The sequence below is a fragment of the Ochotona princeps genome, chromosome 30, assembly GCF_030435755.1.
Source record: "Ochotona princeps isolate mOchPri1 chromosome 30, mOchPri1.hap1, whole genome shotgun sequence".
Classification (NCBI taxonomy): Eukaryota; Metazoa; Chordata; class Mammalia; order Lagomorpha; family Ochotonidae; genus Ochotona; species Ochotona princeps.
Genome location: NC_080861.1, coordinates 19,914,041 through 19,930,246, shown reverse-complemented (window position 1 = coordinate 19,930,246; position 16,206 = coordinate 19,914,041). Strand labels below are relative to the sequence as shown.

The 16,206-nt window shown below is 47.2% G+C and overlaps 1 non-coding gene across 1 annotated transcript; it reads left to right on the top strand.

Moving 5' to 3' along the window:
* Window positions 1-221: 221 nt before the first annotated feature.
* Window positions 222-329, top strand: LOC118760422 (U6 spliceosomal RNA). The gene has a single exon (XR_004996779.2). It is a non-coding gene; the product is annotated as a U6 spliceosomal RNA (small nuclear RNA).
* Window positions 330-16,206: the final 15,877 nt, after the last annotated feature.

Sequence of the window (16,206 nt, the reverse complement as noted above, 5' to 3'; positions counted from 1 at the left end):
ATTATGTTTGTTTTAGTCTGTTGTGCTGGGCTGTAAGTTCTTTTTTAAAAAAAAATCTTATGTATTTGATAGGCAGAGGGAGGGAGGGAAGGAGAGAGACAGAGAGAGAGAGAGAAGAGAAAGTGCTCTTATTTGCTGGTTCACTCTCCAAATGTCCACCTAACTAGGGCTGAGCTGAGTGGAACCTAGGATCCTGGAATTCAATCTAGTTCACCCATGTGGTGCTCGCTTTGGCAGCACATATACTAAAATTGGAACGATACAGAGAAGATTAGCATGGCCGCTGCGCAAGGATGACACCCGCGTGGTGACAGGGACCCAAGTGTGTAACTATCATTTGCTTCTTCTTAGGTGTGCATTAGCAGGAAGCCTGAATTGCAAATGGAGCTGGGACTCAAGCACAGGCAGTCCAACATAAGATGTGAGTATTGCAAGCCATGTCTTCGGTTCCAGGCCAAACATCCACCCCTGGACTGTAAGTTATATAAGGGCAGAAACAACCTGTATTCTGTGCACAGCTTGGTGACTCAGCACCTGGGGCATGGACCAGCACACAGCACAGGTGCTATGTGGGATTGCTGATGTCTGCATGAAACCTTAGGTAACATGGGGTCTCCATGGAATAGTCACATTGGAAAAACAACATATGAAATATCGTAAGAAAACACAGAATCTGGGCAGTGTTTCTGAGTTTTCCAAATGTTTTTGGTTTAATGTTTGAAATCTGTAAAAATCATTTTATGCCTTTCAAATCTCTCCAGCAATGCAATAAAATGTTTCCATTGTGTGGAGAGGCAGCTTGGTGTAAATGGATTCTAGAGCCAGACTTCCTATGCTTGAATCTCCATTGCCAGCTTTGGGATTATGTGGAATTACTGAAGTTCTCTGTGCCAGTTTTCTCATCTGTAAAAGTTATAAAAATAGTACTATGGCACAGTCATGAGAATTGACTGAGCGTGTGTATGTGTGTGAGTGTGTGCACGCACACGTATATGTACTTGTATCAATCATGTATGTCTAGAATGCTCAGGACGAAAGACATAACAGTATTATACGAATTTTGCTGCTGATACTATTTGCCAGAATAGCATTTTTATTAAGTAGTTGATTCAGAAGTACAAATCCATCGGTCTGCTTTTATATCAAACCATAGTTTTCCATGTATAGCTGTCCCATCTTCAGGTGGGGGAATCTGAGACCTACTTGGGTAGTGGATCTTGCCCAAGGTGCAGCTGCTAAGAGGCAGAGATGGGACAGTACACCAGGTATCCAGTTTTTTTTTTTCCTACTCCAGTGCTAGCACTGTGTTTCCCTCTGTCACACTAAATTTCCATTAAGGAAGGATGGGGATAGGCTAGACCCAGAGCTTTAGCACAGGGTCTGGATGAGCCTCAGTGGATTAACCAGGATGCGTTGAGTCCCCCCTTCCCCTATCATGGTTCATCATGGGGCAATGCACTGGAAACCCAGGCAGCACTTTTTGAGCTCCCTGACCCATGCCAGCCAGCCAGTTCCAGGACAGCTGGTAGCCTCTCCGTGTCACTGATAAACGAACCCGCTAGACCTTTAACAACCAACACATCCCAGTTTTACATGTTGAAGAATTTAACAGAAAAGATTGTTATCTGACTAAGAAATACATTCATGCTGCTTGCTTTCTATGTACTGGTTCCAGCACTAAATATGGTATGCACATTATACCATTTTATGCTCAGAAGCAAACCTGAAACACACCCTGTTACTGACATTTCTACATGCAAGACACTAAAACCTTGGGGTTGCCTCAGCCAGGGGCAGAGCCAGGGAAGATCCAAGTCAACACTCTTCTCCCTTCTCCCCAAGGATAGTGAACAAAAATATTGACAGAGGAGGACAGACAGAGAGGAAGATCTTCCATCTGATGATTCACTCCCCAAGTGGTTGCAATGGCTGGAGCTGAGCCAGGAGCCTGGAGCCTCTTCTGGATCTCCCATGTGGGTGCAGGGTCCCCAAATTTTGGGCCATCCTTGACTGCTTTCCCAGGCTACAAGCAGGGAGCTGGATGGGGAAGCGGGTCCACTGGGATTAGGACTGGTGCCCATATGGGACCCTGGCATGTGCAAGGTGAGGACTTTAGCTGCTAAGCCACGATGCCAGGCCTTGGTGATTTTTTTAAACAATTGAGGGATAATATACATGTATTAATTTTAAGTTTATAGTTCGATCCTTTCCAAACATAGGCAAAAATCTGTGTAGCTAGCAGTCAGAGAAAATGTTTTGCCCTGGGGAAGACGCCACTGTGCTCTTTCTCAATGGCTACCAGTATTCTGGCCTCTGTCATCTTCTAGATGATTCTGATTCCCTACCTGATCACTGGGCACAGTTGCGCCTCCCCTCGTCCACACAGTAGTCACGTGCCCTCTCCCTCATCCCATCCATGCATTTCCTGTTTCCTGGAGGCATCTTCCGGTCTTGCTGAGCACCCCAAAGTAATAATGATAGTAATGATAACACCACTATGATTCTACACTCCCCTAGGACTGTATCTAGGGCAAGATCAGGTTCACCCCTTGCTGAAGCGTTTGTGAGGACTTTGACTATCTTGGATCTACCCTGCAGAGTGTGACCAAGGCATTTCCAACAGGGATGGAGCCACTCAGTATCACACACGGCTGGGCCCTGAGGTCCTTGTGCCAGTGACTGACTGTGGGAACTTGAGAAAGTTTCTGAAATTAGAACTCTGAGTCCCTGTGTCCAACTGAATGGTAACAGGGCCGGGCTGGGCATCTTCTTGGCATCCTTACAGTACTTTATGGCATAGGTGACCTCACAGCCATTTTGTGATTCAGCAACCAAAAGAAATGGCAGCGATTTGCCTAACGTGTGAAAAAGCTGCAAGACTAGGACCCTGGACAACTTATGACTCAGCCCACAGGCTGATGTTCTAAGCTTCTGGATCTGGCCGTGGTCACTCTGACCCTTTCCTGCTAGCTCATAAAACACGGACGATGTGAGTGAAACAGCACAAATCAACAGTTAGGTAAGAGCAGTGCCCATGATATCTAATGAGCCAAGCACACCAGAGCGACAGCCTCCCTAAAGGACAAATAGCCCAGGTTTCCTGGAATTGTTACAGGGAGGCAAGCAAGAGGAGAAAATGAGAGAAGGGGCTGTCACGTTGGACTCTTAAATCCCATGTCACCTGGAACACCAAGCTGTGAGTTTTACTCCATAAGCACATATTGAATGCCTGATGTTGATCGAGTTTTGGTGGCAGGTATAAAAATCAAAGAGATTGAGACCCTGCACCTCATTGATTCACATTCTGGTGTGGAAAGAGATCAAACAAGTGCAGCACTAAGATCCAAAGCATTGAGACACGTGCACAGACATGAATGAAGAGGTCTATCTTCCTCTGGTGGGAAGGCACGGTCTACCTGTTAGACAGGCTGGTGTGCAGAGCAGGTGAGCTTGTTAAGTACAGAATGAGTGAGAGATGGCACACCAGTGGGAGAGGGTGAGGAGGGGACCTGCCACAGCCTCTGAGCTCGTAGTGTCACCTTGAATTGGGGACCTGGGGAACCAAGGGCTGAGGCTCATAAACTGGGCTGGAGATGCTAGGAGTCTTTTAGACCTAACAGAGCCCAGAACCATGGGAACACTGACCTGCCCCGCCTGGTGATCAATTTCCTCCCCCTTTGACACCGTTTCCTTGGTAATATTCTTTCTCAAAGACTGGTAATCACCATTTACCACTCCATGGTATCTGCAGGCTCCTTCGCCTCTTCTTTCCACGGTTGTACCCCAAAACCTTCCTTGGAGAAAGTGTCACGTGTCTAAAGCAGAGAGGTGCTCATGTTTCCTTTCTTATAGTTGTTTGCTGTTATTATTGCCACTAAGTTGGTGGAAATTACTTTTAAATCCACGCTTATACCTTCCTAACATTTCAAGCCATTTTGCAACAATATTTTTTCATCAGTCTAAAAGCAATTCATTTCTCTGTGTCATTTCAACCTCCCTCCCACACTATGTGGCTAGGAAGCCCAACCTCTGGCTTCTGTTACTCAAAATATGTAAGTGTGGTTCCTTTGCTGCCTGCTTTATTCAGTTCAACAAAACTGACTCAAATCACATCTTAAAACCATAGTGGGATTCTCTCGCACGTTCTCTCTCTGTCTCTCTCTCTTTTCTTTTTCCTGGTACTAATACAATCAGACAATCTCAAAGAACAAAATGGTGATCAAAAATCAAATTTACACTAAGTGCACTAGAGCTATAAAGGGAGGGGGAAAAAGGCAGGGACTCTCAGAATTGCCTGCATGAGTAATTCTCCTGGATTGCAGATTGAAGGCCAAAAACAAAATGTCCTACCTGTATTTATCTCTCTAACATGTGGACAAGCTTCCCAGCAGACCAAAAACACCCTGACCACCTCTGTGTATACTCCCCTTGCACATCCATCAGAATACCCTAGAATAGGTTCTTCAACCTGGTTGTTCATTCGCATTTTTTTTTTTCTGGACAGTGCTGAGTGAACTACGTGGCTGGTTCGCTGCATCCCGGAGGGCCCAGGGCAGGGTCCTGGACCCTGTGTTGCTGAAGTCCTCTCCAACTTACTTTGGTGCGTGACCGGGAGTGGTAACCACTCTTTTGACTCTTACCCCTACCTTTCCACAGAGAATATGACCAGCCTCAACTTTAAGGCAAATTCTGAAATTGTACATTGCCACATATCCACAGAACATGAAATTGTTGCTTTTTGAGTGCATTTTGGGGGCTTTAAAAACTTCCCCAGCACCCCCAGAATATTTGGTCTATGTTATCAAAATTTTGGTCAATTTTCCAAAATTGGGAGTATTTATGGAGTACCTTTTTACATCAAGGAGACGCTTGGAAGAGTATAAATGAATGCAGATGTGGAGTGGAGAAATTAATAGCTTTGGGATTTAGCTATAATTTGTTACTCTCATCCTTCAGAGGAAAAAAAGCAATGGGAATCTCCCACATAAACAGATTAATAACTTTTTTTTTTCTTTTTACCAACTGTGCATGTCTTAGCAAGGCCATCTATTTAAGCAGCAGTTTATAAAAACTTGCTTCGTTTTTAGTTATGGTAAAAACTGCAGGTCTCTCCACAATACCCCAAGCATGTCTCCTGGTACCATTTGCCATGAGTCCCATAGCCAAACCTTTGCTGCTCAGTCTTGCCCGTCTCCAGGTGAGAGCTCCTCTCTTGTATCCCAGGTGCCTCCACTGGAAACCACGCACTCCCGGAATGCACGTTCGACTTAACACTCGAGCATGACAAGAGCATACTCCATCTGACGTTGGTTCACCAGCTGAAAGTGAGGCGGGTGGCTCTGTTGAGGGAGCAAGCTCAAGACCCTCAGCTTTGCAAAGTCTTTTATTTGTCTACCCTCCTCAGTGAGTGTGGTCTGCCTTGCCTGAAGGAACCTCTCGGTTGCTCAGGAAGCAACAAGGAATCTTGCCTTCCTGGGTGTCATTCCCACTTCCCATCACAAGTCCCACCCTGGTGGATGGGGCTCCAGCGAGTGTACTCCTTGGCTGGAAGCAGGGAGGGGGAGCGTGGGGAGAGGCCGATGTGTGATTAGATAGTAAAGTAGCAAATGTGATTTTAAATGATCTCGTGGGGAATGCTGAAACCCAAGGCAGCAAAGAGGCTGCACTTAGATAACGAAGCTGCCGGCATCTGCAGTTAGACTTAGCGCCTGGACTCAGCTGCCTGGAGAATGGGGCAGGTCGTGCAGCCAGAGGAGAGCAACTGCAGCTGACCACCTGGAGAGAGGGGCAGTCCAGGGGACAAGAGGAGGGGCACTGCACTGGCTGCCTGGCAGGGATAGGGGGATAGAGTTGGTCTTACAAGATAGGAGTGTTGTTGTGAAATTACAAGAAGACACCCAAAACCTCTGATTGATGAGATTATTATTTTTTAAAAAAAAAAGCGGAAGGAAGCACCGTTTAGAGAGCTGTGGAGAGGGACCCAGCAAGGGAGGGAACCAGAGGATCGAAGAGCAGGCACATAACCCTGTGACTGCCGCATGGTTTGCTAGGGACTGCTGTGGACTCACACCTCAATGGCAGTTCAGGAAACTGGCCTGATGCTTTGTTGTCTGGCAAACGCGTTTGCTCAAAACATCATTGGCAAAAACAAATACAGCTCCCAGGGGCCGTGGTTCCATCTAAGGCAGCCTTGCCTTCCCTCATTGCAGACGCTGAAGACGGAGGAAGACAGATGGGGAAAACCCTCACCTTGGTCCCAAGATTCTGCTCAGCAGAAAGGGTGGTGGAGGTATGAGTGTGAAGACTCCTTGCCTGCGACCCACTGCCATGGAAGACAATGCTTCTAAATTGTGTCCAGGTGGAAAGCACCATGTCTGGGATTTGCTGGGAGATGATCAGAGAGGAAGTGGGGTGAAAGCAAAATGATGACAGGCTCTGAGTAGACAATTGTGGAGTAGAAAGCAGTTGAGGTTTTGTTATGTTATTTTCTCCATTTTGTTGTACACTCATTTCTTAGCATTTCTTTTTTTTTTTATGATGATGCTCAGTTGGGGCTAGGCTCATGGTGCAGCCAGTAGAGCCACTTCCTGCCACACCAGCATCCCAAATGAGCACTAGTTCTTGGCTCAGCAGCTCCATATCTGATCCAGCTCCCTGGGAAAGCACTGGAAGGTGGATGGCCAAGTGTGTTTGCCCCTGAACCCACTTGGGAGAAACTCCTGACTCTTGGTTTCAGTGTGGTCCAGCACTGGCCATTTCAGCCATCTGGGAAGTCAACCAGAGGATAAAACAGCTCTCTCTCACTCTTGCTCTCTCTAACTCTGACTCTCAAAATAGGGTAACTATAAGGGGCCTGGCGCGGTGGCCTGGTGGCTAAAGTCCTAGCCTTGAATGTGCCGGGGTCCCATGTGGGCACCGGTTTTAGTCCCGGCAGCCCTGCTTCCCATCCAGCTCCCTGCTTGTGGCCTGGGAAAGCAGTCAAGGATGGCCCAAAGCCTTGGGACCCTGCACCCTCGTGGGAGACCCAGAAGAGCTTCAGGATCCCGGCTTCGGATCGGCACAGCACTGGCCGTTGCAGTCACTTGGGGAGTGAATCATCAGACAGAAGATCTTCCTCTCTGTCTCTCCTCCTCTCTGTATATCTGATTTTGCAATAAAAATAAATAAATCTTTTTTGAAAAAGTATATATTAGAAGAAAAATGATGCTCAAAGGAGGCACTGTGGTGTAGGGGATCAAGACACCACCTGCAATGTGTTATGTATCAGAGCTGCGGTTTTAGTCTTGGCTGCTCCTATGCAAAGCCAGTTCTTGCTAATGCATCTGGCAAAGCAGTGAAGGATGGTCCAAGTTTCTCCCTGCAAAGGAGAAAAAGTCAGTGACAGGGCCCGGCGGCGTGGCCTAGCGGCTAAAGTCCTCGCCTTGAAAGCCCCGGGATCCCATATGGGCGTCGGTTCTAATCCCGGCAACTCCACTTCCCATCCAGCTCCCTGCTTGTGGTCTGGGAAAGCAGTTGAGGACGGCCCAAAGCTTTGGGACCCTGCACCCACGTGGGAGACCTGGAAGAGGTTCCTGGTTCCTGTCATCGGATCGGCGCGCACCGGCCCGTTGTGGCTCACTTGGGGAGTGAATCATTGGACGGAAGATCTTCCTCTCTGTCTCTCCTCCTCTCTGTATATCTGGCTGTAATAAAAAAAAAATGAATAAATCTTTAAAAAAAAAAACAAACTGATACGTGAATGCACGAACACTAGGTGGTTATTTTAAGGAGATGCTGACATGTTATTATTCTTAAATCCATTAAAAATATCTAGCAATATGGTGAGAACATTGTCTGGGACTAAAGATTCCCAAAGTCTGAGTGTTTGTACATGTAACAGTAGAATTATGGGTGAGTCTAATCTTTGTTTTCTCTTTCTTTACTTCTCCACATATGAAATATTTTTGGCCACAGACATGGTAGTTATTTTTAAAGGATTTATTTACTTTACTTGAAGGTCAGAGTTACAGTGAGACAGAGACAACAAGATGGAGGCAGAAAGACAGAGAGAAGGTCTTCTATAAGCTGGTTGACTTCCTAAACGGCCACAACCGTGAAAGCTGGGCTGATGCAAAGCCAGGAGCCAGGAGCCTCTTCTGGGTCTCCCAGGTGGGTGCAGCAGCCCTTGGACCTCAGCCATTCTCTGCTCCTTTTCTGGTCCATCACAGGAAGCTGGACAGGAAGTGGGGCAGACGGAACTGAAGCTGGTTCCCATGGAGGTTGCTGCGGATTAGCCCACTATGTCAGCACGCCAGCTTTCAGATACGGCGACTTAGACAACCTAGAAGAAGCATTGTAGGGCTCCGTCTCCTACAGCCCCTGCTGTACTTGTGTTGGTCTGGTGAGTGAGAGGGGCAGGCTCACCTGGAGAAGTAGAGGAAGAGCATAACTGGGCATAAGCCTGGCATCGCCACTCACATGCTGCTGCTCTGTGCATTTGCTTCCAACTGCCCATTCTGCTTGTTCTCTTACCTCTTCCCAGCCCAAGACCCTGCGTGAGGCTGATGTTGAGCAAGGTCAGCTACGTCACTAGTAAGTCTTATGTCTTGGACAAGTCACCTAATTTCTCTTTAACTCACTTTCTTCACCTGTGAAGTGAAGGAGGCCAAGAGGGGACCCTTTGCTGCCTTCTAGCGCTAATCTTCTGTTTGAGCTTAGAAAGGTCATGATGTCATTAGCTGTCTCTTCTTGCAGGAGCTCAAGGTCCTCTCGTGCTATTGAAGCGTTGTGTTCTTCCTCACCCTAAATACCACACCAGGATTCACTCACTACACCTGCACTCAGGTGTTGCCAGAGAAGATTCCATTTTTTAAGATGGCTCCTTTCATGGTGATTCCTTTAAGTTGGAAGACACTTTTTGCTCGTTGCCATGTAAGGTCTGTGCCCTACGCCTTAACTATTTGAGACAGAGAGGAAGAGGGCAGTGACATTGGAACTGTGCGGGAAAATCACCGACTTGTCACCCACTGCAACATCCACAACTCATTCTTGGACCGTCTACAGAAGCTGGTTAGGACTGCAGACTGTGATTGAAAGAGAAAAATTATTCCAGAGAAAATTTTACCTCTCACGGGAGGAGAATATTCCAGTTCTGCACCAGATGCTCATTCAAAACTATGTTCTGGGTCATGGTGATGGTGGTATTGTGGCGCTACCACAGCAATATCAGCATTTCATACGGGTGCTGGTTTGAGTGCCAGTTGTGCTATTTCTGATTCAGTTCCTTCTTAATCACCAAGAAAACAGAAAGAGATGGTTCATATGTTTGGGCCACCGCCACCCATGTGGGAGACCCTGATGGACCCTGGCTTTTGCCTGACCCAGCCCCAGCTATTGTGGCCATTTGGGACATGGATGATATCTTTCTCTGTTACTCTGCCTCTCAAAAAAAATTAACTTTTTCTTAAAGAAACTAAATATCTGTTGTGGGAGCATTATTTATCTCTTAAAGGGGATGATGTACTTATGAATGGTACAACGTAGACACGCTTTAAAAAATAGTACTTCGGGCCCGGCGGCGTGGCCTAGCGGCTAAGGTCCTCGCCTTGAACGCGCCGGGATCCCATATGCCTGTTCTAATCCCGGCAGCTCCACTTCCCATCCAGCTCCCTGCTTGTGGCCTGGGAAAGCAGTTGAGGACGGCCCAAAGCCTTGGGACCCTGCACCCACGTGGGAGACCCGGAGGAGGTTCCAGGTTCCCGTCATCGGATTGGTGCGCATCAGCCCGTTGCGGCTCACTTGGGGAGTGAATCATCGGATGGAAGATCTTCCTCTCTGTCTCTCCTCCTCTCTGTATATCTGGCTGTAATAAAATGAATAAATCTTAAAAAAAATAAATAATAGTACTTCCTCTAAGTAAAAATAGCCAAATAAAACAGGCCAAATGTTACCCAATTCTCTTTCTATCAAAAGTCCGTAATAGATATGGCAAAGACAGATGGGAAATAGATTAGTGGTTGCAAGAGAAGGGGGAGAAACAAGTGACTGCTAATGGCTGTGGGTTTTCTTTGTAGGAATTGGGTAGTTGTAAATGATCCACAACTTTGTGAGCATCTCAAAGTCCAGTGGACTGTGCAACTTGTACAGGAGGATTTTTTATTATGGGTGAATTACATCTTACTTTACAAAAACCAAAAAAATAGCTGTGTTTGTTTTATAGAAGTTTACACAAAGAAATAAAAGAAAGGGCGAGGAGGAAGGATCAGAGAAGGAGGAGGAAGATGATGACGAGGAAGAGGGTAATGTACTTGCAAAGCCTAGTGCACTCCAGAATTACCCTACAGCTAATAGGACACTGTTCTATCAACATCAGGTTTTTTAAAAATGTGATGATGTACTACAGTTATGAAAGATAACTATTGTTGGAGGAAGCTAGGTTAAGAGTTCGAGGAAGTGGAACTACCTTTCATAGGCTTTTAGAAGTCTTAAATTATTATTGTTTTTTTAAATAATCTATTTTTTATTCATTAATCACATTGTATTATGTAACACAGTTTCATAGGTACTGGGATTCTCCCCACCCCTCCCCAAACCCTCCCACCATGGTGGATTCCTCCACCTTGTTGCATAACCACAGTTCAAGTTCAGTTGAGATTCCCTCATTGCAAGCATATACCAAACATAGAGTCCAGCATCTTATTGTCCAGTCAAGTTCAACGGCTTCTTCAGTATACCCTCTCTGGTTTGAAGACAGAGCCAGCAGAGTATCATCCCGATCAATGAATTACTTTAAAAATAAAGAGTTGCATTTTTCACAAATGTTAAATCTAACAGCAGGTTGAAGAATGGTGGTTAGACAATGAGGAGGTGAGTCTCAGCTTGTGCAAACAGTATCCAGGCACCTGTTAGTACTTTAATTCTGATTGTTTGTGCGAATGTTTGGTGTGCTGTCCCTGGCTTCAAGGCACTGTGGGTTTATAAAATATCCTGGGATGCCCTAACCAGTCTTTCTTCCCAATAACTCCCTGGAGGTTGGGAGATTAAATCTCAGATTACAAATCTCTTCATCTTGAGGAGTGATCAATTTAAAGCATACATGAGTAAAGGAAATGAACACTCAGTATTCTGGTGATATTTGGGTGGGGAATTTTTTAGCAGACTCTAGTGAGTCTGTTGGAGCTGGAAAGAGGTCTATTTGTTTTCATCTATTATTTTAAAAAATATTTAACAGGAGAGAGAGAGAGTGAATCTTCTGATTCACTCCTGTAAATGCCCACAATGATTAGACTGACCCAAGGCTGAAGCTGGGAACTGGCAGTGTAGTCCAGGTCTCCCATGGAGGTGGCAAGACCATTACTATTAGAGCTGTAACTGCTGCCTCTCAGGTTTACGTTGTGAGGAAGCTGGAGTCATGAGCCTGATGTGGATATAAGAAACAGGCATCTCTGTATGTGATGGCAGTATCTCAACTGGCATCTTTTTCTTTTTTAAAGATTTATTTAGTTTGTGTGACTTACAGAGAGAGATTGAGAGAGAGTGTTCCATCTAGTACTAGTTCATGTCCCAAATAGCTGCAACACCGGGGTGGGGGGGCAGGTCAAGATCAGGAGCCAATAATTCCATCTGGGTCTCCCACATGGCCATCTTCCACTGCCTCTGCAGATGCATCAGCCTGGAGCTTGATTGGAAGTGGGGCAGCCTAACCCTCTGTGTCATAATGCTTGCCTCTTCAACTATCGCCTTAGTTGCAAGTCCCACATGTCTACCCGAGGAGACCTGGTTCTTGGAGGGCCCAGCCTCCTGCAGTTGGGATGGTGGGTCTGTAGTAGAATGGCAGTATTGGCCACAGCGTTGATGATGAAAATTAGACCCAGGGATCTCCCATGTGTCACTGTTTACTCCTTTTATCAGACTCTAAACTTGGATTACAGAGTGAACTGCACTGAATCTCTAGTTCCTGTCCAGAGGCAGCAAACTGGAAGAGGGAGAAGAAGGGGTACGTGTAAGCCAAGAGGAACATCTGGTAGCTGGCCCAGCCAGAGGCCCCAGAATTCTGAAGGCTTCTATTTTTCATCTACAGATTCACTAATTCTCCTGGTTGCTTTCTCTCACTGATATTCAGCATGGTGGGTCACGGTCTCTTTAAAGTAGTGATTCCCTTCCTTGGCTTCTGTTGCCAGAGGAGCCCCCTCAGCTTCCTCCGCTGGCTCCCCAGCCTCTAACTGTTCAGGGAGTCAGGGGTTTGCCTAAGGTCTGCTCCAGGTTCTTTTTCTGCTGATTTCATTCTTTCTGCTGACTTCAACCTCTAACCTTCCCATATGCCACCCTCCCCACGCCCACTGCAAGGTCATCATTGTCTTTCCTTGATAACTTCAGTCACATCCTAACAGATATTGACATGCCTATAATCTCCAGAATATTCTTCACATAGCAGCTGGAATGTTCTTTAAAAAAAAAAACAACAGCTGTCTGCTGAGAAGACACTGCTGCCAAGAACCCCTAATTGTCTTCCCATTGCTGATCCAATGAATCCCCAAGTCCCCAAAGTGGCTGATGATCTCTTGGCTATGTTTTGATGGTGCCCCGCCCCACTTCCACTTCCATGTCCTGGTGATGCCGGGCTGCTCTGGGATGCTGGAACCCTGCAAGGCGGAGCCTGTGGTCTTAGGTTTCATTTGTCCCCCTCCCCTTCAATTATTAACTTCGAGATGTCCTTCACTTCTCAGACTGAGAGTCACTCCCCCGAGGCTACATTCCTCACTCCCCAAACCAAGGTGGATACTTGGGATGTACACTATTAACCCATTAACTCACTCACTCACTAATTTATTTATTCAATGCGTAGTTACTACCGCCTATGTCTCAGGTCCTCAAGGTCTGGTGGGGGATCAGACACCGAACAAGCACTGCTGAAAATAATCACAGTAATGTGTCCTATGATAAGATTTCCCGGGACAATGCAACTTGAGACAGACGGCAGTCAGCAGTTGGTTCTCACCTGGCCACCCCATTAACCTCATGATAATAAAACATACCCTCTCTATGACTAAACCTTTAGGGCTCAATTCACCACAGCAGGATTTTACTGTATTCCCAACGGCAAGAGGAGATTCAGGAGGGAAAATAGAAGAATGAAATGCTTCTATCATTGCGACTTGAAGCACATCTCCAAGTCACTTGTTGAATACCAACTTTCCTTGTGTCTTGATTTAATGAGCACTTCATGAAAACTGGCTGAGCATCGATGTTAAGGCCGAGGACAGGAAATGTAAAAGATGGAGTCTACTCTCAGGGAGTTTCTGTTCTAGAAAACAAGCAGCTAAAGAAATTAACAAACACACACTGAAGATAAAGAATCACTGTGTCCAGTTTTGTGATGTAGTGGGTGAAGTCACATACCACATGAGCGTAGGTTTGAGCCTCCTTTTCTAATCCAACTCCTTGCTAACACACTTGGGAAAGCAGCTGAAGATGAACTGGATACTTGTGCCACTGAAACAGACGTAAGAAACCTGGATTTATGCTGACCCAACCTCAGTTGTTGTGGCCTCTTGGAGAGTGAACTAGCAGATGGCAGATCTCTCTCTCTCTCTCTCTGTTTATCTCTGTCTCTGCAACTCTGCCTTTCAGAGGAATACATCTTTAAAAATTATTTTCCAGAAAACAAGATATTTGCAAGATCTCTTTTGTTGCCAACAACCAGAGAGTTTTCTGACCCTGACCGGTATTTGTCTTGCTTGACTCAACCTTATCTTATGCCACATCCCAGCAACCTCTCTGTTCCTAACAAAGATGTTCATTATATCTTTCCTTCTCTTGGGTTACACTCTCCTTTCTGCATGGCGCACATGTGCTTGTCTCTTACTTATCTCTCTGGAGTATATTTGTGCTTTTTGAGAAAAGTGTGACTCTTGCTCTTCTGAGATACCTAATAGGTTGCTGGGTACACACAGAAACACCTCTGGCTTCTAGATCTTTGACTCCATGTCTGACTAGGGGGAGGGGAGAGGGAGTGTGCCCTTTATTATTACCCACAACACCTGTCACATATGCGTGCCTCCAGCTCCTTTGCATACAGGTTATATACCAACCTGTGGCAGTAACAAGGACTCCATAGCTGATGGATGTTTGTTGGGTAAGACGACCCTTGTTTTGAAATTGAGGAGACAAGGGGTTCACCAGGGACTCCCCGCTGTAAAGTGTCAGAGCAAGGAGGATGTTCCTGACACTATGAATTTCCCAATGGGACTCTCACCTTCTATTGGTGTGCCTCCTGGGTCAATCAACTCTTGTTAGGCTGGAATGGCCCCAGGAGCTACGACAGTGGCCAGATGAAGTGGGAGGGAAAGGATGGTGGCCAGCTTCCTGTTCCCTGAGCTGCCCCTGCTTCTTAAAGCCCCTAGCCCTTCAGATATTCCTGATGATGTGCCCTGGACTCAGGCTGGAAGGGTAAGGAGGTCCCCTGCAGAGCAGCATCACCCTGGGAGCCTGGCCTCCTTGTCACAGCTCCACGCAACAGAGAAAGATGAATAGCTCAGTTTCCATGGCAACCTGCCCACTGGGTCCCAGCAGCTGCAGCCCCCAATTCAGGCCCCTGCAGTCGGGGCTGTGGGTGCCCTGAGCCAGTTCTGTACCCACGCAAGTCCACACTGGGTTCCAGGGCTATAGCAGGTGGGAGGGGGTTGAGGCCCAAGGCCAGCTACTCTCTCTGCCCTGGAGGCCAGCTGGACATGGTTCCCATGGGGACGGTGGTGGTCAGATCCCTGTATCAGCATTGGCCTGCATGCAGGCAGCTGGAGGGGACATAGAGCCTGTGAGGGGCAAATGCCTCATTCCCACCCACCATCCTCTTTTTGCAGTACAGGTAGGTTTCAGAATTTAGGATTATGGGATGCATTGCTTCCGTGCCAGGTCTAAAGACACTGGTTGCTGCGGTACAGTGTGGAGCTCAGAGCCTGAAATCCAGGAGGTTCTCCAGCTGAGTATTTCAGAGGCCTAGGGGAGAGATTCCGGGTTGGGGATGGGGACATTCCTGCATTAGGAGAAGGAATGGGGTCTGTGAGATCACGACCTAAGGCAGGAGGAGGGGGTGAGTTGAGGTAGGCAAGGAGAGGAGAGGAGGCTGGCAGAGAGGGAGAAGGGAGGATGGGCAGTGAAAAACAGCCTCCTTTGCGAGAGATTCTGGGGCTGGGGTTCACCCCGTGGGAAAACAGGGGTCATCCTGGCAGGTGAAAATAGCAATGCGTAGGCTCAAGTAGACAACAGCACCTCAAGCAGGACAGGAGATGCTGCAGAAGCCTCAGCAAGGACTCCAAAGTCAGCGACGGATTTTACTGAGGCTGCAGCCATGTTATCGCTTACAAGCCAGGTGAGAAATGGTGGAATCTGGGAAGCTTTAGCTGTGGGCCAACACTCACTCAGGCAAAGGCTCCTGGAAAGACCCTCAGAGCTAGAGGGCAGCATGGAGGCAGTGCCCTGTGACCAGCACCTGCGGAGCTGAGGATTGGCCAGAGGACAGTGCTGTGAGTTAGCCTTGCAGCTGAGCTTCCTGTTGGAGGTGGGTGGCTGTGCCTCCATGCGCTTGCCACTGCTGTTGGCTGGATATGGGACATGCTGGGAGGGCCTGACTCCAATGAGGCAGCTAAGACAGTCATGGGATAACAAATGGAGGAGAAGCAAGATTTTATATTTACAAAAAGTAACTTCACTAAGGGCCATACACCCCATTAGCCCATGTGACTCCTCACACTAATGTTGGGAGGTAGTGACACCAGCAAAGATTCCACCACATGTTGAGTGCCTATCCTGGGTTGTATAGGCTCTGGCCATTTGTATGCTGTCTGTTCCAGCTTATTTCTCCCTAGGAGATAACCACTCCCCTCAGATGAGGATGCTGGGATTGGGGTGGGAGGGTATGAATAGTTAAGGAGAATTCTGAAAGCCATCTAGTTCCTATGTCTCCCTCATGGAGATTCACACAGGAATTCCAGATATGGGTCCAGGGTGCAGGAAGATGGGGGTGGGAGGATGGGGGTTGGGAGAGACTGAGTAGGTGAGCAATTGTGTGAGCACAGGTGTGTCAATGGGCCCCCCCTCACCTCCCAGGAAGAGGTGTGCAGGACCCCTTCCCCACCTATCCCCTGCCTCCATAAGGCTCCATGGTTAGGGATCCTGACTATCTCCTGGGCCTTGGCAGTGGAAGGGTACCTGCCTGGTTTCCAAGCAGAA